The sequence below is a fragment of the Maylandia zebra genome, linkage group LG3, assembly GCF_041146795.1.
Source record: "Maylandia zebra isolate NMK-2024a linkage group LG3, Mzebra_GT3a, whole genome shotgun sequence".
In the NCBI taxonomy this organism is placed as follows: domain Eukaryota; kingdom Metazoa; phylum Chordata; class Actinopteri; order Cichliformes; family Cichlidae; genus Maylandia; species Maylandia zebra.
In genome coordinates, this window is record NC_135169.1 from 49,488,499 (window position 1) to 49,515,410 (window position 26,912).

A 26,912-nucleotide genomic window follows, 5' to 3' on the forward strand; every position below is an offset into this window, starting at 1 on the left:
TTCAAATGCATGTAACAGTGAGAAACGCACTGTCTTGGCGAAAGAAAGCGTTTTTGTACAACTTCATATGAATAGCTGTAACTTTTGATAGAAGACTCAGACAAACATGTTTATGGCTTTAACTTATAGAACTCAAGGTCCCCGTGTTGGGAAAACAGGTTTTGCAACTGTTTGAGCTAAGATTTCCAAGTTATTCACATAATGAAAACCTATACTTTGTTTCGGTCGAGTTCCCCATTCAAATGCATGTAACAGTGAGAAACGCACTGTCTTGGCGAAAGAAAGCGTTTTTGTACAACTTCATATGAATAGCTGTAACTTTTGATAGAAGACTCAGACAAACATGTTTATGGCTTTATCTTATAGAACTCAAGGTCCCCGTGCTGGGAACACAGGTTTTGCAGCTGTTTGAGCTAAGATTTCCAAGTTATTCACATAATGAAAACCTATACTTTGTTTCGGTCGAGTTCCCCATTCAAATGCATGTAACAGTGAGAAACGCACTGTCTTGGCGAAAGAAAGCGTTTTTGTACAATTTCATATGAATAGCTGTAACTTTTGATAGAAGACTCAGACAAACATGTTTATGGCTTTAACTTATAGAACTCAAGGTCCCCGTGCTGGGAACACAGGTTTTGCAGCTGTTTGAGCTAAGATTTCCAAGTTATTCACATAATGAAAACCTATACTTTGTTTCGGTCGAGTTCCCCATTCAAATGCATGTAACAGTGAGAAACGCACTGTCTTGGCGAAAGAAAGCGTTTTTGTACAACTTCATATGAATAGCTGTAACTTTTGATAGAAGACTCAGACAAACATGTTTATGGCTTTAACTTATAGAACTCAAGGTCCCCGTGTTGGGAAAACAGGTTTTGCAACTGTTTGAGCTAAGATTTCCAAGTTATTCACATAATGAAAACCTATACTTTGTTTCGGTCGAGTTCCCCATTCAAATGCATGTAACAGTGAGAAACGCACTGTCTTGGCGAAAGAAAGCGTTTTTGTACAACTTCATATAAATCAATGTAACTTTTGATAGGAGACTCGGATACGCATGTTTATGGCTTTAACTTATAGAACTCAAGGTCCCCGTACTGGGAAAACAGGTTTTGCAGCTGTTTGAGCTAAGATTTCCAAGTTATTCACATAATGAAAACCTATACTTTGTTTCGGTCGAGTTCCCCATTCAAATGCATGTAACAGTGAGAAACGCACTGTCTTGGCGAAAGAAAGCGTTTTTGTACAACATCATATAAATCAATGTAACTTTTGATAGGAGACTCGGATACACATGTTTATGGCTTGATCTTATAGACCTCAAGGTCCCCGTGCTGGGAACACAGGTTTTGCAGCTGTTTGAGCTAAGATTTCCAAGTTATTCACATAATGAAAACCTATACTTTGTTTCGGTCGAGTTCCCCATTCAAATGCATGTAACAGTGAGAAACGCACTGTCTTGGCGAAAGAAAGCGTTTTTGTACAACTTCATATGAATAGCTGTAACTTTTGATAGAAGACTCAGACAAACATGTTTATGGCTTTATCTTATAGAACTCAAGGTCCCCGTGCTGGGAAAACAGGTTTTGCAGCTGTTTGAGCTAAGATTTCCAAGTTATTCACATAATGAAAACCTATACTTTGTTTCGGTCGAGTTCCCCATTCAAATGCATGTAACAGTGAGAAACGCACTGTCTTGGCGAAAGAAAGCGTTTTTGTACAATTTCATATGAATAGCTGTAACTTTTGATAGAAGACTCAGACAAACATGTTTATGGCTTTAACTTATAGAACTCAAGGTCCCCGTGCTGGGAAACCAGGTTTTGCAACTGTTTGAGCTAAGATTTCCAAGTTATTCACATAATGAAAACCTATACTTTGTTTCGGTCGAGTTCCCCATTCAAATGCATGTAACAGTGAGAAACGCACTGTCTTGGCGAAAGAAAGCGTTTTTGTACAACTTCATATAAATCAATGTAACTTTTGATAGGAGACTCGGATACACATGTTTATGGCTTTATCTTATAGAACTCAAGGTCCCCGTGCTGGGAACACAGGTTTTGCAGCTGTTTGAGCTAAGATTTCCAAGTTATTCACATAATGAAAACCTATACTTTGTTTCGGTCGAGTTCCCCATTCAAATGCATGTAACAGTGAGAAACGCACTGTCTTGGCGAAAGAAAGCGTTTTTGTACAACTTCATATAAATCAATGTAACTTTTGATAGGAGACTCGGATACACATGTTTATGGCTTTATCTTATAGAACTCAAGGTCCCCGTGCTGGGAACACAGGTTTTGCAGCTGTTTGAGCTAAGATTTCCAAGTTATTCACATAATGAAAACCTATACTTTGTTTCGGTCGAGTTCCCCATTCAAATGCATGTAACAGTGAGAAACGCACTGTCTTGGCGAAAGAAAGCGTTTTTGTACAACTTCATATAAATCAATGTAACTTTTGATAGAAGACTCAGACAAACATGTTTATGGCTTTATCTTATAGAACTCAAGGTCCCCGTGCTGGGAACACAGGTTTTGCAGCTGTTTGAGCTAAGATTTCCAAGTTATTCACATAATGAAAACCTATACTTTGTTTCGGTCGAGTTCCCCATTCAAATGCATGTAACAGTGAGAAACGCACTGTCTTGGCGAAAGAAAGCGTTTTTGTACAACTTCATATAAATCAATGTAACTTTTGATAGGAGACTCGGATACACATGTTTATGGCTTTATCTTATAGAACTCAAGGTCCCCGTGCTGGGAACACAGGTTTTGCAGCTGTTTGAGCTAAGATTTCCAAGTTATTCACATAATGAAAACCTATACTTTGTTTCGGTCGAGTTCCCCATTCAAATGCATGTAACAGTGAGAAACGCACTGTCTTGGCGAAAGAAAGCGTTTTTGTACAACTTCATATGATTAGCTGTAACTTTTGATAGAAGACTCAGACAAACATGTTTATGGCTTTAACTTATAGAACTCAAGGTCCCCGTGTTGGGAAAACAGGTTTTGCAACTGTTTGAGCTAAGATTTCCAAGTTATTCACATAATGAAAACCTATACTTTGTTTCGGTCGAGTTCCCCATTCAAATGCATGTAACAGTGAGAAACGCACTGTCTTGGCGAAAGAAAGCGTTTTTGTACAACTTCATATAAATCAATGTAACTTTTGATAGGAGACTCGGATACGCATGTTTATGGCTTTAACTTATAGAACTCAAGGTCCCCGTACTGGGAAAACAGGTTTTGCAGCTGTTTGAGCTAAGATTTCCAAGTTATTCACATAATGAAAACCTATACTTTGTTTCGGTCGAGTTCCCCATTCAAATGCATGTAACAGTGAGAAACGCACTGTCTTGGCGAAAGAAAGCGTTTTTGTACAACATCATATAAATCAATGTAACTTTTGATAGGAGACTCGGATACACATGTTTATGGCTTGATCTTATAGACCTCAAGGTCCCCGTGCTGGGAACACAGGTTTTGCAGCTGTTTGAGCTAAGATTTCCAAGTTATTCACATAATGAAAACCTATACTTTGTTTCGGTCGAGTTCCCCATTCAAATGCATGTAACAGTGAGAAACGCACTGTCTTGGCGAAAGAAAGCGTTTTTGTACAACTTCATATGAATAGCTGTAACTTTTGATAGAAGACTCAGACAAACATGTTTATGGCTTTATCTTATAGAACTCAAGGTCCCCGTGCTGGGAAAACAGGTTTTGCAGCTGTTTGAGCTAAGATTTCCAAGTTATTCACATAATGAAAACCTATACTTTGTTTCGGTCGAGTTCCCCATTCAAATGCATGTAACAGTGAGAAACGCACTGTCTTGGCGAAAGAAAGCGTTTTTGTACAATTTCATATGAATAGCTGTAACTTTTGATAGAAGACTCAGACAAACATGTTTATGGCTTTAACTTATAGAACTCAAGGTCCCCGTGCTGGGAAACCAGGTTTTGCAACTGTTTGAGCTAAGATTTCCAAGTTATTCACATAATGAAAACCTATACTTTGTTTCGGTCGAGTTCCCCATTCAAATGCATGTAACAGTGAGAAACGCACTGTCTTGGCGAAAGAAAGCGTTTTTGTACAACTTCATATAAATCAATGTAACTTTTGATAGGAGACTCGGATACACATGTTTATGGCTTTATCTTATAGAACTCAAGGTCCCCGTGCTGGGAACACAGGTTTTGCAGCTGTTTGAGCTAAGATTTCCAAGTTATTCACATAATGAAAACCTATACTTTGTTTCGGTCGAGTTCCCCATTCAAATGCATGTAACAGTGAGAAACGCACTGTCTTGGCGAAAGAAAGCGTTTTTGTACAACTTCATATAAATCAATGTAACTTTTGATAGGAGACTCGGATACACATGTTTATGGCTTTATCTTATAGAACTCAAGGTCCCCGTGCTGGGAACACAGGTTTTGCAGCTGTTTGAGCTAAGATTTCCAAGTTATTCACATAATGAAAACCTATACTTTGTTTCGGTCGAGTTCCCCATTCAAATGCATGTAACAGTGAGAAACGCACTGTCTTGGCGAAAGAAAGCGTTTTTGTACAACTTCATATAAATCAATGTAACTTTTGATAGAAGACTCAGACAAACATGTTTATGGCTTTAACTTATAGAACTCAAGGTCCCCGTGTTGGGAAAACAGGTTTTGCAACTGTTTGAGCTAAGATTTCCAAGTTATTCACATAATGAAAACCTATACTTTGTTTCGGTCGAGTTCCCCATTCAAATGCATGTAACAGTGAGAAACGCACTGTCTTGGCGAAAGAAAGCGTTTTTGTACAACTTCTTATAAATCAATGTAACTTTTGATAGGAGACTCGGATACACATGTTTATGGCTTTATCTTATAGAACTCAAGGTTCCCGTGCTGGGAACACAGGTTTTGCAGCTGTTTGAGCTAAGATTTCCAAGTTATTCACATAATGAAAACCTATACTTTGTTTCGGTCGAGTTCCCCATTCAAATGCATGTAACAGTGAGAAACGCACTGTCTTGGCGAAAGAAAGCGTTTTTGTACAACATCATATAAATCAATGTAACTTTTGATAGGAGACTCGGATACACATGTTTATGGCTTTATCTTATAGAACTCAAGGTCCCCGTGCTGGGAACACAGGTTTTGCAGCTGTTTGAGCTAAGATTTCCAAGTTATTCACATAATGAAAACCTATACTTTGTTTCGGTCGAGTTCCCCATTCAAATGCATGTAACAGTGAGAAACGCACTGTCTTGGCGAAAGAAAGCGTTTTTGTACAACTTCATATGAATAGCTGTAACTTTTGATAGAAGACTCAGACAAACATGTTTATGGCTTTATCTTATAGAACTCAAGGTCCCCGTGTTGGGAAAACAGGTTTTGCAACTGTTTGAGCTAAGATTTCCAAGTTATTCACATAATGAAAACCTATACTTTGTTTCGGTCGAGTTCCCCATTCAAATGCATGTAACAGTGAGAAACGCACTGTCTTGGCGAAAGAAAGCGTTTTTGTACAATTTCATATGAATAGCTGTAACTTTTGATAGAAGACTCAGACAAACATGTTTATGGCTTTAACTTATAGAACTCAAGGTCCCCGTGCTGGGAAAACAGGTTTTGCAACTGTTTGAGCTAAGATTTCCAAGTTATTCACATAATGAAAACCTATACTTTGTTTCGGTCGAGTTCCCCATTCAAATGCATGTAACAGTGAGAAACGCACTGTCTTGGCGAAAGAAAGCGTTTTTGTACAACTTCATATAAATCAATGTAACTTTTGATAGGAGACTCGGATACACATGTTTATGGCTTTATCTTATAGAACTCAAGGTCCCCGTGCTGGGAACACAGGTTTTGCAGCTGTTTGAGCTAAGATTTCCAAGTTATTCACATAATGAAAACCTATACTTTGTTTCGGTCGAGTTCCCCATTCAAATGCATGTAACAGTGAGAAACGCACTGTCTTGGCGAAAGAAAGCGTTTTTGTACAACTTCATATAAATCAATGTAACTTTTGATAGGAGACTCGGATACACATGTTTATGGCTTTATCTTATAGAACTCAAGGTCCCCGTGCTGGGAACACAGGTTTTGCAGCTGTTTGAGCTAAGATTTCCAAGTTATTCACATAATGAAAACCTATACTTTGTTTCGGTCGAGTTCCCCATTCAAATGCATGTAACAGTGAGAAACGCACTGTCTTGGCGAAAGAAAGCGTTTTTGTACAACTTCATATAAATCAATGTAACTTTTGATAGAAGACTCAGACAAACATGTTTATGGCTTTATCTTATAGAACTCAAGGTCCCCGTGCTGGGAACACAGGTTTTGCAGCTGTTTGAGCTAAGATTTCCAAGTTATTCACATAATGAAAACCTATACTTTGTTTCGGTCGAGTTCCCCATTCAAATGCATGTAACAGTGAGAAACGCACTGTCTTGGCGAAAGAAAGCGTTTTTGTACAACTTCATATAAATCAATGTAACTTTTGATAGGAGACTCGGATACACATGTTTATGGCTTTATCTTATAGAACTCAAGGTCCCCGTGCTGGGAACACAGGTTTTGCAGCTGTTTGAGCTAAGATTTCCAAGTTATTCACATAATGAAAACCTATACTTTGTTTCGGTCGAGTTCCCCATTCAAATGCATGTAACAGTGAGAAACGCACTGTCTTGGCGAAAGAAAGCGTTTTTGTACAACTTCATATAAATCAATGTAACTTTTGATAGGAGACTCGGATACACATGTTTATGGCTTTATCTTATAGAACTCAAGGTCCCCGTGCTGGGAACACAGGTTTTGCAGCTGTTTGAGCTAAGATTTCCAAGTTATTCACATAATGAAAACCTATACTTTGTTTCGGTCGAGTTCCCCATTCAAATGCATGTAACAGTGAGAAACGCACTGTCTTGGCGAAAGAAAGCGTTTTTGTACAACTTCATATAAATCAATGTAACTTTTGATAGAAGACTCAGACAAACATGTTTATGGCTTTAACTTATAGAACTCAAGGTCCCCGTGTTGGGAAAACAGGTTTTGCAACTGTTTGAGCTAAGATTTCCAAGTTATTCACATAATGAAAACCTATACTTTGTTTCGGTCGAGTTCCCCATTCAAATGCATGTAACAGTGAGAAACGCACTGTCTTGGCGAAAGAAAGCGTTTTTGTACAACTTCTTATAAATCAATGTAACTTTTGATAGGAGACTCGGATACACATGTTTATGGCTTTATCTTATAGAACTCAAGGTTCCCGTGCTGGGAACACAGGTTTTGCAGCTGTTTGAGCTAAGATTTCCAAGTTATTCACATAATGAAAACCTATACTTTGTTTCGGTCGAGTTCCCCATTCAAATGCATGTAACAGTGAGAAACGCACTGTCTTGGCGAAAGAAAGCGTTTTTGTACAACATCATATAAATCAATGTAACTTTTGATAGGAGACTCGGATACACATGTTTATGGCTTTATCTTATAGAACTCAAGGTCCCCGTGCTGGGAACACAGGTTTTGCAGCTGTTTGAGCTAAGATTTCCAAGTTATTCACATAATGAAAACCTATACTTTGTTTCGGTCGAGTTCCCCATTCAAATGCATGTAACAGTGAGAAACGCACTGTCTTGGCGAAAGAAAGCGTTTTTGTACAACTTCATATGAATAGCTGTAACTTTTGATAGAAGACTCAGACAAACATGTTTATGGCTTTATCTTATAGAACTCAAGGTCCCCGTGTTGGGAAAACAGGTTTTGCAACTGTTTGAGCTAAGATTTCCAAGTTATTCACATAATGAAAACCTATACTTTGTTTCGGTCGAGTTCCCCATTCAAATGCATGTAACAGTGAGAAACGCACTGTCTTGGCGAAAGAAAGCGTTTTTGTACAATTTCATATGAATAGCTGTAACTTTTGATAGAAGACTCAGACAAACATGTTTATGGCTTTAACTTATAGAACTCAAGGTCCCCGTGCTGGGAAAACAGGTTTTGCAACTGTTTGAGCTAAGATTTCCAAGTTATTCACATAATGAAAACCTATACTTTGTTTCGGTCGAGTTCCCCATTCAAATGCATGTAACAGTGAGAAACGCACTGTCTTGGCGAAAGAAAGCGTTTTTGTACAACTTCATATAAATCAATGTAACTTTTGATAGGAGACTCGGATACACATGTTTATGGCTTTATCTTATAGAACTCAAGGTCCCCGTGCTGGGAACACAGGTTTTGCAGCTGTTTGAGCTAAGATTTCCAAGTTATTCACATAATGAAAACCTATACTTTGTTTCGGTCGAGTTCCCCATTCAAATGCATGTAACAGTGAGAAACGCACTGTCTTGGCGAAAGAAAGCGTTTTTGTACAACTTCATATAAATCAATGTAACTTTTGATAGGAGACTCGGATACACATGTTTATGGCTTTATCTTATAGAACTCAAGGTCCCCGTGCTGGGAACACAGGTTTTGCAGCTGTTTGAGCTAAGATTTCCAAGTTATTCACATAATGAAAACCTATACTTTGTTTCGGTCGAGTTCCCCATTCAAATGCATGTAACAGTGAGAAACGCACTGTCTTGGCGAAAGAAAGCGTTTTTGTACAACTTCATATAAATCAATGTAACTTTTGATAGAAGACTCAGACAAACATGTTTATGGCTTTATCTTATAGAACTCAAGGTCCCCGTGCTGGGAACACAGGTTTTGCAGCTGTTTGAGCTAAGATTTCCAAGTTATTCACATAATGAAAACCTATACTTTGTTTCGGTCGAGTTCCCCATTCAAATGCATGTAACAGTGAGAAACGCACTGTCTTGGCGAAAGAAAGCGTTTTTGTACAACTTCATATAAATCAATGTAACTTTTGATAGGAGACTCGGATACACATGTTTATGGCTTTATCTTATAGAACTCAAGGTCCCCGTGCTGGGAACACAGGTTTTGCAGCTGTTTGAGCTAAGATTTCCAAGTTATTCACATAATGAAAACCTATACTTTGTTTCGGTCGAGTTCCCCATTCAAATGCATGTAACAGTGAGAAACGCACTGTCTTGGCGAAAGAAAGCGTTTTTGTACAACTTCATATGAATAGCTGTAACTTTTGATAGAAGACTCAGACAAACATGTTTATGGCTTTAACTTATAGAACTCAAGGTCCCCGTGTTGGGAAAACAGGTTTTGCAACTGTTTGAGCTAAGATTTCCAAGTTATTCACATAATGAAAACCTATACTTTGTTTCGGTCGAGTTCCCCATTCAAATGCATGTAACAGTGAGAAACGCACTGTCTTGGCGAAAGAAAGCGTTTTTGTACAACTTCATATAAATCAATGTAACTTTTGATAGGAGACTCGGATACACATGTTTATGGCTTTATCTTATAGAACTCAAGGTTCCCGTGCTGGGAACACAGGTTTTGCAGCTGTTTGAGCTAAGATTTCCAAGTTATTCACATAATGAAAACCTATACTTTGTTTCGGTCGAGTTCCCCATTCAAATGCATGTAACAGTGAGAAACGCACTGTCTTGGCGAAAGAAAGCGTTTTTGTACAACATCATATAAATCAATGTAACTTTTGATAGGAGACTCGGATACACATGTTTATGGCTTTATCTTATAGAACTCAAGGTCCCCGTGCTGGGAACACAGGTTTTGCAGCTGTTTGAGCTAAGATTTCCAAGTTATTCACATAATGAAAACCTATACTTTGTTTCGGTCGAGTTCCCCATTCAAATGCATGTAACAGTGAGAAACGCACTGTCTTGGCGAAAGAAAGCGTTTTTGTACAACTTCATATGAATAGCTGTAACTTTTGATAGAAGACTCAGACAAACATGTTTATGGCTTTATCTTATAGAACTCAAGGTCCCCGTGTTGGGAAAACAGGTTTTGCAACTGTTTGAGCTAAGATTTCCAAGTTATTCACATAATGAAAACCTATACTTTGTTTCGGTCGAGTTCCCCATTCAAATGCATGTAACAGTGAGAAACGCACTGTCTTGGCGAAAGAAAGCGTTTTTGTACAATTTCATATGAATAGCTGTAACTTTTGATAGAAGACTCAGACAAACATGTTTATGGCTTTAACTTATAGAACTCAAGGTCCCCGTGCTGGGAAAACAGGTTTTGCAACTGTTTGAGCTAAGATTTCCAAGTTATTCACATAATGAAAACCTATACTTTGTTTCGGTCGAGTTCCCCATTCAAATGCATGTAACAGTGAGAAACGCACTGTCTTGGCGAAAGAAAGCGTTTTTGTACAACTTCATATAAATCAATGTAACTTTTGATAGGAGACTCGGATACGCATGTTTATGGCTTTAACTTATAGAACTCAAGGTCCCCGTACTGGGAAAACAGGTTTTGCAGCTGTTTGAGCTAAGATTTCCAAGTTATTCACATAATGAAAACCTATACTTTGTTTCGGTCGAGTTCCCCATTCAAATGCATGTAACAGTGAGAAACGCACTGTCTTGGCGAAAGAAAGCGTTTTTGTACAACATCATATAAATCAATGTAACTTTTGATAGGAGACTCGGATACACATGTTTATGGCTTTATCTTATAGAACTCAAGGTCCCCGTGCTGGGAACACAGGTTTTGCAGCTGTTTGAGCTAAGATTTCCAAGTTATTCACATAATGAAAACCTATACTTTGTTTCGGTCGAGTTCCCCATTCAAATGCATGTAACAGTGAGAAACGCACTGTCTTGGCGAAAGAAAGCGTTTTTGTACAACTTCATATAAATCAATGTAACTTTTGATAGGAGACTCGGATACACATGTTTATGGCTTTATCTTATAGAACTCAAGGTCCCCGTGCTGGGAACACAGGTTTTGCAGCTGTTTGAGCTAAGATTTCCAAGTTATTCACATAATGAAAACCTATACTTTGTTTCGGTCGAGTTCCCCATTCAAATGCATGTAACAGTGAGAAACGCACTGTCTTGGCGAAAGAAAGCGTTTTTGTACAACTTCATATGAATAGCTGTAACTTTTGATAGAAGACTCAGACAAACATGTTTATGGATTTAACTTATAGAACTCAAGGTCCCCGTGTTGGGAAAACAGGTTTTGCAACTGTTTGAGCTAAGATTTCCAAGTTATTCACATAATGAAAACCTATACTTTGTTTCGGTCGAGTTCCCCATTCAAATGCATGTAACAGTGAGAAACGCACTGTCTTGGCGAAAGAAAGCGTTTTTGTACAACTTCATATAAATCAATGTAACTTTTGATAGGAGACTCGGATACACATGTTTATGGCTTTATCTTATAGAACTCAAGGTCCCCGTGCTGGGAACACAGGTTTTGCAGCTGTTTGAGCTAAGATTTCCAAGTTATTCACATAATGAAAACCTATACTTTGTTTCGGTCGAGTTCCCCATTCAAATGCATGTAACAGTGAGAAACGCACTGTCTTGGCGAAAGAAAGCGTTTTTGTACAATTTCATATGAATAGCTGTAACTTTTGATAGAAGACTCAGACAAACATGTTTATGGCTTTAACTTATAGAACTCAAGGTCCCCGTGCTGGGAACACAGGTTTTGCAGCTGTTTGAGCTAAGATTTCCAAGTTATTCACATAATGAAAACCTATACTTTGTTTCGGTCGAGTTCCCCATTCAAATGCATGTAACAGTGAGAAACGCACTGTCTTGGCGAAAGAAAGCGTTTTTGTACAACTTCATATGAATAGCTGTAACTTTTGATAGAAGACTCAGACAAACATGTTTATGGCTTTAACTTATAGAACTCAAGGTCCCCGTGTTGGGAAAACAGATTTTGCAACTGTTTGAGCTAAGATTTCCAAGTTATTCACATAATGAAAACCTATACTTTGTTTCGGTCGAGTTCCCCATTCAAATGCATGTAACAGTGAGAAACGCACTGTCTTGGCGAAAGAAAGCGTTTTTGTACAACTTCATATAAATCAATGTAACTTTTGATAGGAGACTCGGATACGCATGTTTATGGCTTTAACTTATAGAACTCAAGGTCCCCGTACTGGGAAAACAGGTTTTGCAGCTGTTTGAGCTAAGATTTCCAAGTTATTCACATAATGAAAACCTATACTTTGTTTCGGTCGAGTTCCCCATTCAAATGCATGTAACAGTGAGAAACGCACTGTCTTGGCGAAAGAAAGCGTTTTTGTACAACATCATATAAATCAATGTAACTTTTGATAGGAGACTCGGATACACATGTTTATGGCTTGATCTTATAGACCTCAAGGTCCCCGTGCTGGGAACACAGGTTTTGCAGCTGTTTGAGCTAAGATTTCCAAGTTATTCACATAATGAAAACCTATACTTTGTTTCGGTCGAGTTCCCCATTCAAATGCATGTAACAGTGAGAAACGCACTGTCTTGGCGAAAGAAAGCGTTTTTGTACAACTTCATATGAATAGCTGTAACTTTTGATAGAAGACTCAGACAAACATGTTTATGGCTTTATCTTATAGAACTCAAGGTCCCCGTGCTGGGAAAACAGGTTTTGCAGCTGTTTGAGCTAAGATTTCCAAGTTATTCACATAATGAAAACCTATACTTTGTTTCGGTCGAGTTCCCCATTCAAATGCATGTAACAGTGAGAAACGCACTGTCTTGGCGAAAGAAAGCGTTTTTGTACAATTTCATATGAATAGCTGTAACTTTTGATAGAAGACTCAGACAAACATGTTTATGGCTTTAACTTATAGAACTCAAGGTCCCCGTGCTGGGAAACCAGGTTTTGCAACTGTTTGAGCTAAGATTTCCAAGTTATTCACATAATGAAAACCTATACTTTGTTTCGGTCGAGTTCCCCATTCAAATGCATGTAACAGTGAGAAACGCACTGTCTTGGCGAAAGAAAGCGTTTTTGTACAACTTCATATAAATCAATGTAACTTTTGATAGGAGACTCGGATACACATGTTTATGGCTTTATCTTATAGAACTCAAGGTCCCCGTGCTGGGAACACAGGTTTTGCAGCTGTTTGAGCTAAGATTTCCAAGTTATTCACATAATGAAAACCTATACTTTGTTTCGGTCGAGTTCCCCATTCAAATGCATGTAACAGTGAGAAACGCACTGTCTTGGCGAAAGAAAGCGTTTTTGTACAACTTCATATAAATCAATGTAACTTTTGATAGGAGACTCGGATACACATGTTTATGGCTTTATCTTATAGAACTCAAGGTCCCCGTGCTGGGAACACAGGTTTTGCAGCTGTTTGAGCTAAGATTTCCAAGTTATTCACATAATGAAAACCTATACTTTGTTTCGGTCGAGTTCCCCATTCAAATGCATGTAACAGTGAGAAACGCACTGTCTTGGCGAAAGAAAGCGTTTTTGTACAACTTCATATGAATAGCTGTAACTTTTGATAGAAGACTCAGACAAACATGATTATGGCTTTATCTTATAGAACTCAAGGTCCCCGTGTTGGGAAAACAGGTTTTGCAACTGTTTGAGCTAAGATTTCCAAGTTATTCACATAATGAAAACCTATACTTTGTTTCGGTCGAGTTCCCCATTCAAATGCATGTAACAGTGAGAAACGCACTGTCTTGGCGAAAGAAAGCGTTTTTGTACAACTTCATATAAATCAATGTAACTTTTGATAGGAGACTCGGATACACATGTTTATGGCTTTATCTTATAGAACTCAAGGTCCCCGTGCTGGGAACACAGGTTTTGCAGCTGTTTGAGCTAAGATTTCCAAGTTATTCACATAATGAAAACCTATACTTTGTTTCGGTCGAGTTCCCCATTCAAATGCATGTAACAGTGAGAAACGCACTGTCTTGGCGAAAGAAAGCGTTTTTGTACAACTTCATATAAATCAATGTAACTTTTGATAGGAGACTCGGATACACATGTTTATGGCTTTATCTTATAGAACTCAAGGTCCCCGTGCTGGGAACACAGGTTTTGCAGCTGTTTGAGCTAAGATTTCCAAGTTATTCACATAATGAAAACCTATACTTTGTTTCGGTCGAGTTCCCCATTCAAATGCATGTAACAGTGAGAAACGCACTGTCTTGGCGAAAGAAAGCGTTTTTGTACAACTTCATATAAATCAATGTAACTTTTGATAGGAGACTCGGATACACATGTTTATGGCTTTATCTTATAGAACTCAAGGTCCCCGTGCTGGGAACACAGGTTTTGCAGCTGTTTGAGCTAAGATTTCCAAGTTATTCACATAATGAAAACCTATACTTTGTTTCGGTCGAGTTCCCCATTCAAATGCATGTAACAGTGAGAAACGCACTGTCTTGGCGAAAGAAAGCGTTTTTGTACAACTTCATATAAATCAATGTAACTTTTGATAGGAGACTCGGATACACATGTTTATGGCTTTATCTTATAGAACTCAAGGTCCCCGTGCTGGGAACACAGGTTTTGCAGCTGTTTGAGCTAAGATTTCCAAGTTATTCACATAATGAAAACCTATACTTTGTTTCGGTCGAGTTCCCCATTCAAATGCATGTAACAGTGAGAAACGCACTGTCTTGGCGAAAGAAAGCGTTTTTGTACAACTTCATATAAATCAATGTAACTTTTGATAGGAGACTCGGATACACATGTTTATGGCTTTATCTTATAGAACTCAAGATCCCCGTGCTGGGAACACAGGTTTTGCAGCTGTTTGAGCTAAGATTTCCAAGTTATTCACATAATGAAAACCTATACTTTGTTTCGGTCGAGTTCCCCATTCAAATGCATGTAACAGTGAGAAACGCACTGTCTTGGCGAAAGAAAGCGTTTTTGTACAACTTCATATGAATAGCTGTAACTTTTGATAGAAGACTCAGACAAACATGTTTATGGCTTTAACTTATAGAACTCAAGGTCCCCGTGTTGGGAAAACAGGTTTTGCAACTGTTTGAGCTAAGATTTCCAAGTTATTCACATAATGAAAACCTATACTTTGTTTCGGTCGAGTTCCCCATTCAAATGCATGTAACAGTGAGAAACGCACTGTCTTGGCGAAAGAAAGCGTTTTTGTACAACTTCATATAAATCAATGTAACTTTTGATAGGAGACTCGGATACACATGTTTATGGCTTTATCTTATAGAACTCAAGGTCCCCGTGCTGGGAACACAGGTTTTGCAGCTGTTTGAGCTAAGATTTCCAAGTTATTCACATAATGAAAACCTATACTTTGTTTCGGTCGAGTTCCCCATTCAAATGCATGTAACAGTGAGAAACGCACTGTCTTGGCGAAAGAAAGCGTTTTTGTACAACTTCATATAAATCAATGTAACTTTTGATAGGAGACTCGGATACACATGTTTCTGGCTTTATCTTATAGAACTCAAGGTCCCCGTGCTGGGAACACAGGTTTTGCAGCTGTTTGAGCTAAGATTTCCAAGTTATTCACATAATGAAAACCTATACTTTGTTTCGGTCGAGTTCCCCATTCAAATGCATGTAACAGTGAGAAACGCACTGTCTTGGCGAAAGAAAGCGTTTTTGTACAACTTCATATGAATAGCTGTAACTTTTGATAGAAGACTCAGACAAACATGTTTATGGCTTTAACTTATAGAACTCAAGGTCCCCGTGTTTGGAAAACAGGTTTTGCAACTGTTTGAGCTAAGATTTCCAAGTTATTCACATAATGAAAACCTATACTTTGTTTCGGTCGAGTTCCCCATTCAAATGCATGTAACAGTGAGAAACGCACTGTCTTGGCGAAAGAAAGCGTTTTTGTACAACTTCATATAAATCAATGTAACTTTTGATAGGAGACTCGGATACACATGTTTATGGCTTTATCTTATAGAACTCAAGGTCCCCGTGCTGGGAACACAGGTTTTGCAGCTGTTTGAGCTAAGATTTCCAAGTTATTCACATAATGAAAACCTATACTTTGTTTCGGTCGAGTTCCCCATTCAAATGCATGTAACAGTGAGAAACGCACTGTCTTGGCGAAAGAAAGCGTTTTTGTACAACTTCATATGAATAGCTGTAACTTTTGATAGAAGACTCAGACAAACATGTTTATGGCTTTAACTTATAGAACTCAAGGTCCCCGTGTTGGGAAAACAGGTTTTGCAACTGTTTGAGCTAAGATTTCCAAGTTATTCACATAATGAAAACCTATACTTTGTTTCGGTCGAGTTCCCCATTCAAATGCATGTAACAGTGAGAAACGCACTGTCTTGGCGAAAGAAAGCGTTTTTGTACAACTTCATATGAATAGCTGTAACTTTTGATAGAAGACTCAGACAAACATGTTTATGGCTTTAACTTATAGAACTCAAGGTCCCCGTGCTGGGAAAACAGGTTTTGCAGCTGTTTGAGCTAAGATTTCCAAGTTATTCACATAATGAAAACCTATACTTTGTTTCGGTCGAGTTCCCCATTCAAATGCATGTAACAGTGAGAAACGCACTGTCTTGGCGAAAGAAAGCGTTTTTGTACAATTTCATATGAATAGCTGTAACTTTTGATAGAAGACTCAGACAAACATGTTTATGGCTTTAACTTATAGAACTCAAGGTCCCCGTGCTGGGAAACCAGGTTTTGCAACTGTTTGAGCTAAGATTTCCAAGTTATTCACATAATGAAAACCTATACTTTGTTTCGGTCGAGTTCCCCATTCAAATGCATGTAACAGTGAGAAACGCACTGTCTTGGCGAAAGAAAGCGTTTTTGTACAACTTCATATAAATCAATGTAACTTTTGATAGGAGACTCGGATACACATGTTTATGGCTTTATCTTATAGAACTCAAGGTCCCCGTGCTGGGAACACAGGTTTTGCAGCTGTTTGAGCTAAGATTTCCAAGTTATTCACATAATGAAAACCTATACTTTGTTTCGGTCGAGTTCCCCATTCAAATGCATGTAACAGTGAGAAACGCACTGTCTTGGCGAAAGAAAGCGTTTTTGTACAACTTCATATAAATCAATGTAACTTTTGATAGGAGACTCGGATACACATGTTTATGGCTTTATCTTATAGAACTCAAGGTCCCCGTGCTGGGAACACAGGTTTTGCAGCTGTTTGAGCTAAGATTTCCAAGTTATTCACATAATGAAAACCTATACTTTGTTTCGGTCGAGTTCCCCATTCAAATGCATGTAACAGTGAGAAACGCACTGTCTTGGCGAAAGAAAGCGTTTTTGTACAACTTCATATGAATAGCTGTAACTTTTGATAGAAGACTCAGACAAACATGATTATGGCTTTATCTTATAGAACTCAAGGTCCCCGTGTTGGGAAAACAGGTTTTGCAACTGTTTGAGCTAAGATTTCCAAGTTATTCACATAATGAAAACCTATACTTTGTTTCGGTCGAGTTCCCCATTCAAATGCATGTAACAGTGAGAAACGCACTGTCTTGGCGAAAGAAAGCGTTTTTGTACAACTTCATATAAATCAATGTAACTTTTGATAGGAGACTCGGATACACATGTTTATGGCTTTATCTTATAGAACTCAAGGTCCCCGTGCTGGGAACACAGGTTTTGCAGCTGTTTGAGCTAAGATTTCCAAGTTATTCACATAATGAAAACCTATACTTTGTTTCGGTCGAGTTCCCCATTCAAATGCATGTAACAGTGAGAAACGCACTGTCTTGGCGAAAGAAAGCGTTTTTGTACAACTTCATATGAATAGCTGTAACTTTTGATAGAAGACTCAGACAAACATGTTTATGGCTTTAACTTATAGAACTCAAGGTCCCCGTGTTGGGAAAACAGATTTTGCAACTGTTTGAGCTAAGATTTCCAAGTTATTCACATAATGAAAACCTATACTTTGTTTCGGTCGAGTTCCCCATTCAAATGCATGTAACAGTGAGAAACGCACTGTCTTGGCGAAAGAAAGCGTTTTTGTACAACTTCATATGAATAGCTGTAACTTTTGATAGAAGACTCAGACAAACATGATTATGGCTTTATCTTATAGAACTCAAGGTCCCCGTGTTGGGAAAACAGGTTTTGCAACTGTTTGAGCTAAGATTTCCAAGTTATTCACATAATGAAAACCTATACTTTGTTTCGGTCGAGTTCCCCATTCAAATGCATGTAACAGTGAGAAACGCACTGTCTTGGCGAAAGAAAGCGTTTTTGTACAACTTCATATAAATCAATGTAACTTTTGATAGGAGACTCGGATACACATGTTTATGGCTTTATCTTATAGAACTCAAGGTCCCCGTGCTGGGAACACAGGTTTTGCAGCTGTTTGAGCTAAGATTTCCAAGTTATTCACATAATGAAAACCTATACTTTGTTTCGGTCGAGTTCCCCATTCAAATGCATGTAACAGTGAGAAACGCACTGTCTTGGCGAAAGAAAGCGTTTTTGTACAACTTCATATGAATAGCTGTAACTTTTGATAGAAGACTCAGACAAACATGATTATGGCTTTATCTTATAGAACTCAAGGTCCCCGTGTTGGGAAAACAGGTTTTGCAACTGTTTGAGCTAAGATTTCCAAGTTATTCACATAATGAAAACCTATACTTTGTTTCGGTCGAGTTCCCCATTCAAATGCATGTAACAGTGAGAAACGCACTGTCTTGGCGAAAGAAAGCGTTTTTGTACAACTTCATATAAATCAATGTAACTTTTGATAGGAGACTCGGATACACATGTTTATGGCTTTATCTTATAGAACTCAAGGTCCCCGTGCTGGGAACACAGGTTTTGCAGCTGTTTGAGCTAAGATTTCCAAGTTATTCACATAATGAAAACCTATACTTTGTTTCGGTCGAGTTCCCCATTCAAATGCATGTAACAGTGAGAAACGCACTGTCTTGGCGAAAGAAAGCGTTTTTGTACAACTTCATATAAATCAATGTAACTTTTGATAGGAGACTCGGATACACATGTTTATGGCTTTATCTTATAGAACTCAAGGTCCCCGTGCTGGGAACACAGGTTTTGCAGCTGTTTGAGCTAAGATTTCCAAGTTATTCACATAATGAAAACCTATACTTTGTTTCGGTCGAGTTCCCCATTCAAATGCATGTAACAGTGAGAAACGCACTGTCTTGGCGAAAGAAAGCGTTTTTGTACAACTTCATATAAATCAATGTAACTTTTGATAGGAGACTCGGATACACATGTTTATGGCTTTATCTTATAGAACTCAAGGTCCCCGTGCTGGGAACACAGGTTTTGCAGCTGTTTGAGCTAAGATTTCCAAGTTATTCACATAATGAAAACCTATACTTTGTTTCGGTCGAGTTCCCCATTCAAATGCATGTAACAGTGAGAAACGCACTGTCTTGGCGAAAGAAAGCGTTTTTGTACAACTTCATATAAATCAATGTAACTTTTGATAGGAGACTCGGATACACATGTTTATGGCTTTATCTTATAGAACTCAAGGTCCCCGTGCTGGGAACACAGGTTTTGCAGCTGTTTGAGCTAAGATTTCCAAGTTATTCACATAATGAAAACCTATACTTTGTTTCGGTCGAGTTCCCCATTCAAATGCATGTAACAGTGAGAAACGCACTGTCTTGGCGAAAGAAAGCGTTTTTGTACAACTTCATATAAATCAATGTAACTTTTGATAGGAGACTCGGATACACATGTTTATGGCTTTATCTTATAGAACTCAAGATCCCCGTGCTGGGAACACAGGTTTTGCAGCTGTTTGAGCTAAGATTTCCAAGTTATTCACATAATGAAAACCTATACTTTGTTTCGGTCGAGTTCCCCATTCAAATGCATGTAACAGTGAGAAACGCACTGTCTTGGCGAAAGAAAGCGTTTTTGTACAACTTCATATGAATAGCTGTAACTTTTGATAGAAGACTCAGACAAACATGTTTATGGCTTTAACTTATAGAACTCAAGGTCCCCGTGTTGGGAAAACAGGTTTTGCAACTGTTTGAGCTAAGATTTCCAAGTTATTCACATAATGAAAACCTATACTTTGTTTCGGTCGAGTTCCCCATTCAAATGCATGTAACAGTGAGAAACGCACTGTCTTGGCGAAAGAAAGCGTTTTTGTACAACTTCATATAAATCAATGTAACTTTTGATAGGAGACTCGGATACACATGTTTATGGCTTTATCTTATAGAACTCAAGGTCCCCGTGCTGGGAACACAGGTTTTGCAGCTGTTTGAGCTAAGATTTCCAAGTTATTCACATAATGAAAACCTATACTTTGTTTCGGTCGAGTTCCCCATTCAAATGCATGTAACAGTGAGAAACGCACTGTCTTGGCGAAAGAAAGCGTTTTTGTACAACTTCATATAAATCAATGTAACTTTTGATAGGAGACTCGGATACACATGTTTCTGGCTTTATCTTATAGAACTCAAGGTCCCCGTGCTGGGAACACAGGTTTTGCAGCTGTTTGAGCTAAGATTTCCAAGTTATTCACATAATGAAAACCTATACTTTGTTTCGGTCGAGTTCCCCATTCAAATGCATGTAACAGTGAGAAACGCACTGTCTTGGCGAAAGAAAGCGTTTTTGTACAACTTCATATGAATAGCTGTAACTTTTGATAGAAGACTCAGACAAACATGTTTATGGCTTTAACTTATAGAACTCAAGGTCCCCGTGTTTGGAAAACAGGTTTTGCAACTGTTTGAGCTAAGATTTCCAAGTTATTCACATAATGAAAACCTATACTTTGTTTCGGTCGAGTTCCCCATTCAAATGCATGTAACAGTGAGAAACGCACTGTCTTGGCGAAAGAAAGCGTTTTTGTACAACTTCATATAAATCAATGTAACTTTTGATAGGAGACTCGGATACACATGTTTATGGCTTTATCTTATAGAACTCAAGGTCCCCGTGCTGGGAACACAGGTTTTGCAGCTGTTTGAGCTAAGATTTCCAAGTTATTCACATAATGAAAACCTATACTTTGTTTCGGTCGAGTTCCCCATTCAAATGCATGTAACAGTGAGAAACGCACTGTCTTGGCGAAAGAAAGCGTTTTTGTACAACTTCATATGAATAGCTGTAACTTTTGATAGAAGACTCAGACAAACATGTTTATGGCTTTAACTTATAGAACTCAAGGTCCCCGTGTTGGGAAAACAGGTTTTGCAACTGTTTGAGCTAAGATTTCCAAGTTATTCACATAATGAAAACCTATACTTTGTTTCGGTCGAGTTCCCCATTCAAATGCATGTAACAGTGAGAAACGCACTGTCTTGGCGAAAGAAAGCGTTTTTGTACAACTTCATATGAATAGCTGTAACTTTTGATAGAAGACTCAGACAAACATGTTTATGGCTTTAACTTATAGAACTCAAGGTCCCCGTGCTGGGAAAACAGGTTTTGCAGCTGTTTGAGCTAAGATTTCCAAGTTATTCACATAATGAAAACCTATACTTTGTTTCGGTCGAGTTCCCCATTCAAATGCATGTAACAGTGAGAAACGCACTGTCTTGGCGAAAGAAAGCGTTTTTGTACAACTTCATATAAATCAATGTAACTTTTGATAGGAGACTCGGATACACATGTTTATGGCTTTATCTTATAGAACTCAAGGTCCCCGTGCTGGGAACACAGGTTTTGCAGCTGTTTGAGCTAAGATTTCCAAGTTATTCACATAATGAAAACCTATACTTTGTTTCGGTCGAGTTCCCCATTCAAATGCATGTAACAGTGAGAAACGCACTGTCTTGGCGAAAGAAAGCGTTTTTGTACAACTTCATATGAATAGCTGTAACTTTTGATAGAAGACTCAGACAAACATGTTTATGGCTTTAACTTATAGAACTCAAGGTCCCCGTGTTGGGAAAACAGGTTTTGCAACTGTTTGAGCTAAGATTTCCAAGTTATTCACATAATGAAAACCTATACTTTGTTTCGGTCGAGTTCCCCATTCAAATGCATGTAACAGTGAGAAACGCACTGTCTTGGCGAAAGAAAGCGTTTTTGTACAACTTCATATAAATCAATGTAACTTTTGATAGGAGACTCGGATACACATGTTTATGGCTTTATCTTATAGAACTCAAGGTCCCCGTGCTGGGAAAAATGGTTTTGCAGCTGTTTGAGCTAAGATTTCCAAGTTATTCACATAATGAAAACCTATACTTTGTTTTGGTCGAGTTCCCCATTCAAATGCATGTAACAGTGAGAAACGCACTGTCTTGGCGAAAGAAAGCGTTTTTGTACAACTTCATATAAATAGCTGTAACTTTTGATGGAAGACTCGGATACACATGTTTATGGCTTTAACTTATAGAACTGAAGGTCCCCGTGCTGGGAAAACAGGTTTTGCAGCTGTTTGAGCTTAGATTTCCAAGTTATTCACATAATGAAAACCTATACTTTGTTTCGGGCAAGTTCCCCATTCAAATGCATGTAACAGTGAGAAACGCACTGTCTTGGCGAAAGAAAGCGTTTTTGTACAACTTCATATAAATAGCTGTAACTTTTGATGGAAGACTCGGATACACATGTTTATGGCTTTAACTTATAGAACTCAAGATCCCCGTGCTGGGAAAACAGGTTTTGCAGCTGTTTGAGCTAAGATTTCCAAGTTATTCACATAATGAAAACCTATACTTTGTTTCGGGCGAGTTCCCCATTCAAATGCATGTAACAGTGAGAAACGCACTGTCTTGGCGAAAGAAAGCGTTTTTGTACAACTTCATATAAATAGCTGTAACTTTTGATGGAAGACTCAGATACACATGTTTATGGCTTTAACTTATAGAACTCAAGGTCCCCGTGCTGGGAAAACAGGTTTTGCAGCTGTTTGAGCTAAGATTTCCAAGTTATTCACATAATGAAAACCTATACTTTGTTTCGGTCGAGTTCCCCATTCAAATGCATGTAACAGTGAGAAACGCATTGTCTTGGCGAAAGAAAGCGTTTTTGTACAACTTCCTATAAATAGCTGTAACTTTTGATGGAAGACTCGGATACACATGTTTATGGCTTTAACTTATAGAACTCAAGGTCCCCGTGCTGGGAAAAATGGTTTTGCAACTGTTTGAGCTAAGATTTCCAAGTTATTCACATAATGAAAACCTATACTTTGTTTCGGGCGAGTTCCCCATTCAAATGCATGTAACAGTGAGAAACGCACTGTCTTGGCGAAAGAAAGCGTTTTTGTACAACTTCATATGAATAGCTGTAACTTTTGATGGAAGACTCGGATACACATGTTTATGGCTTTAACTTATAGAACTCAAGGTCCCCGTGCTGGGAACACAGGTTTTGCAACTGTTTGAGCTAAGATTTCCAAGTTATTCACATAATGAAAACCTATACTTTGTTTCGGTCGAGTTCCCCATTCAAATGCATGTAACAGTGAGAAACGCACTGTCTTGGCGAAAGAAAGCGTTTTTGTACAACTTCATATGAATAGCTGTAACTTTTGATAGAAGACTCAGACAAACATGTTTATGGCTTTAACTTATAGAACTCAAGGTCCCCGTGCTGGGAAAACAGGTTTTGCAGCTGTTTGAGCTAAGATTTCCAAGTTATTCACATAATGAAAACCTATACTTTGTTTTGGTCGAGTTCCCCATTCAAATGCATGTAACAGTGAGAAACGCACTGTCTTGGCGAAAGAAAGCGTTTTTGTACAACTTCATATAAATCAATGTAACTTTTGATGGAAGACTCGGATACACATGTTTATGGCTTTAACTTATAGAACTCAAGGTCCCCGTGCTGGGAAAACAGGTTTTGCAGCTGTTTGAGCTAAGATTTCCAAGTTATTCACATAATGAAAACCTATACTTTGTTTCGGGCGAGTTCCCCATTCAAATGCATGTAACAGTGAGAAACGCATTGTCTTGGCGAAAGAAAGCGTTTTTGTACAACTTCCTATAAATAGCTGTAACTTTTGATGGAAGACTCGGATACACATGTTTATGGCTTTATCTTATAGAACTCAAGGTCCCCGTGCTGGGAACACAGGTTTTGCAGCTGTTTGAGCTAAGATTTCCAAGTTATTCACATAATGAAAACCTATACTTTGTTTCGGGCGACTTTCCCATTCAAATGCATGTAACAGTGAGAAACGCATTGTGTTCGCGAAAGAAAGCGTTTTTGTAAAACTTTATATGAATAGCTGTAACTTTTGATAGAATACTCAGACAAACATGTTTATGGCTTTAACAAAGTATAGGTTTTCATTATGTGAATAAATTGAAAATCTTAGCTCAAACAGCTGCAAAACCTGTGTTCCTAGCACGGGGACCTTGAGTTCTATAAGATAAAGCCATAAACATGTGTATCCGAGTCTCCTATCAAAAGTTACATTGATTTATATGATGTTGTACAAAAACGCTTTCTTTCGCCAAGATAGTGCGTTTCTCACTGTTACATGCATTTGAATGGGGAACTCGACCGAAACAAAGTATAGGTTTTCATTATGTGAATAACTTGGAAATCTTAGCTCAAACAGTTGCAAAACCTGTTTTCCCAACACGGGGACCTTGAGTTCTATAAGTTAAAGCCATAAACATGTTTGTCTGAGTCTTCTATCAAAAGTTACAGCTATTCATATGAAGTTGTACAAAAACGCTTTCTTTCGCCAAGACAGTGCGTTTCTCACTGTTACATGCATTTGAATGGGGAACTCGACCGAAACAAAGTATAGGTTTTCATTATGTGAATAACTTGGAAATCTTAGCTCAAACAGCTGCAAAACCTGTGTTCCCAGCACGGGGACCTTGAGTTCTATAAGATAAAGCCATAAACATGTGTATCCGAGTCTCCTATCAAAAGTTACATTGATTTATATGAAGTTGTACAAAAACGCTTTCTTTCGCCAAGACAGTGCGTTTCTCACTGTTACATGCATTTGAATGGGGAACTCGACCGAAACAAAGTATAGGTTTTCATTATGTGAATAACTTGGAAATCTTAGCTCAAACGGCTGCAAAACCTGTGTTCCCAGCACGGGGACCTTGAGTTCTATAAGATAAAGCCATAAACATGTGTATCCGAGTCTCCTATCAAAAGTTACATTGATTTATATGAAGTTGTACAAAAACGCTTTCTTTCGCCAAGACAGTGCGTTTCTCACTGTTACATGCATTTGAATGGGGAACTCGACCGACACAAAGTATAGGTTTTCATTATGTGAATAACTTGGAAAGCTTAGCTCAAACAGCTGCAAAACCTGTGTTCCCAGCACGGGAACCTTGAGTTCTATAAGATAAAGCCATAAACATGTGTATCCGAGTCTCCTTTCAAAAGTTACATTGATTTATAAGAAGTTGTACAAAAACGCTTTCTTTCGCCAAGACAGTGCGTTTCTCACTGTTACATGCATTTGAATGGGGAACTCGACCGACACAAAGTATAGGTTTTCATTATGTGAATAACTTGGAAATCTTAGCTCAAACAGCTGCAAAACCTGTTTTCCCAGCACGGGGACCTTGAGTTCTATAAGTTAAAGCCATAAACATGTTTGTCTGAGTCTTCTATCAAAAGTTACAGCTATTCATATGAAGTTGTACAAAAACGCTTTCTTTCGCCAAGACAGTGCGTTTCTCACTGTTACATGCATTTGAATGGGGAACTCGACCGAAACAAAGTATAGGTTTTCATTATGTGAATAACTTGGAAATCTTAGCTCAAACAGTTGCAAAACCTGTGTTCCCAGCACGGGGACCTTGAGTTCTATAAGATAAAGCCATAAACATGTGTATCCGAGTCTCCTATCAAAAGTTACATTGATTTATATGAAGTTGTACAAAAACGCTTTCTTTCGCCAAGACAGTGCGTTTCTCACTGTTACATGCATTTGAATGGGGAACTCGACCGAAACAAAGTATAGGTTTTCATTATGTGAATAACTTGGAAATCTTAGCTCAAACAGTTGCAAAACCTGTTTTCCCAACACGGGGACCTTGAGTTCTATAAGTTAAAGCCATAAACATGTTTGTCTGAGTCTTCTATCAAAAGTTACAGCTATTCATATGAAGTTGTACAAAAACGCTTTCTTTCGCCAAGACAGTGCGTTTCTCACTGTTACATGCATTTGAATGGGGAACTCGACCGAAACAAAGTATAGGTTTTCATTATGTGAATAACTTGGAAATCTTAGCTCAAACAGTTGCAAAACCTGTTTTCCCAACACGGGGACCTTGAGTTCTATAAGTTAAAGCCATAAACATGTTTGTCTGAGTCTTCTATCAAAAGTTACAGCTATTCATATGAAGTTGTACAAAAACGCTTTCTTTCGCCAAGACAGTGCGTTTCTCACTGTTACATGCATTTGAATGGGGAACTCGACCGAAACAAAGTATAGGTTTTCATTATGTGAATAACTTGGAAATCTTAGCTTAAACAGCTGCAAAACCTGTGTTCCCAGCACGGGGACCTTGAGTTCTATAAGATAAAGCCATAAACATGTTTTTCTGAGTCTTCTATCAAAAGTTACAGCTATTCATATGAAGTTGTACAAAAACGCTTTCTTTCGCCAAGACAGTGCGTTTCTCACTGTTACATGCATTTGAATGGGGAACTCGACCGAAACAAAGTATAGGTTTTCATTATGTGAATAACTTGGAAATCTTAGCTCAAACAGTTGCAAAACCTGTGTTCCCAGCACGGGGACCTTGAGTTCTATAAGATAAAGCCATAAACATGTGTATCCGAGTCTCCTATCAAAAGTTACATTGATTTATATGAAGTTGTACAAAAACGCTTTCTTTCGCCAAGACAGTGCGTTTCTCACTGTTACATGCATTTGAATGGGGAACTCGACCGAAACAAAGTATAGGTTTTCATTATGTGAATAACTTGGAAATCTTAGCTCAAACAGTTGCAAAACCTGTTTTCCCAACACGGGGACCTTGAGTTCTATAAGTTAAAGCCATAAACATGTTTGTCTGAGTCTTCTATCAAAAGTTACAGCTATTCATATGAAGTTGTACAAAAACGCTTTCTTTCGCCAAGACAGTGCGTTTCTCACTGTTACATGCATTTGAATGGGGAACTCGACCGAAACAAAGTATA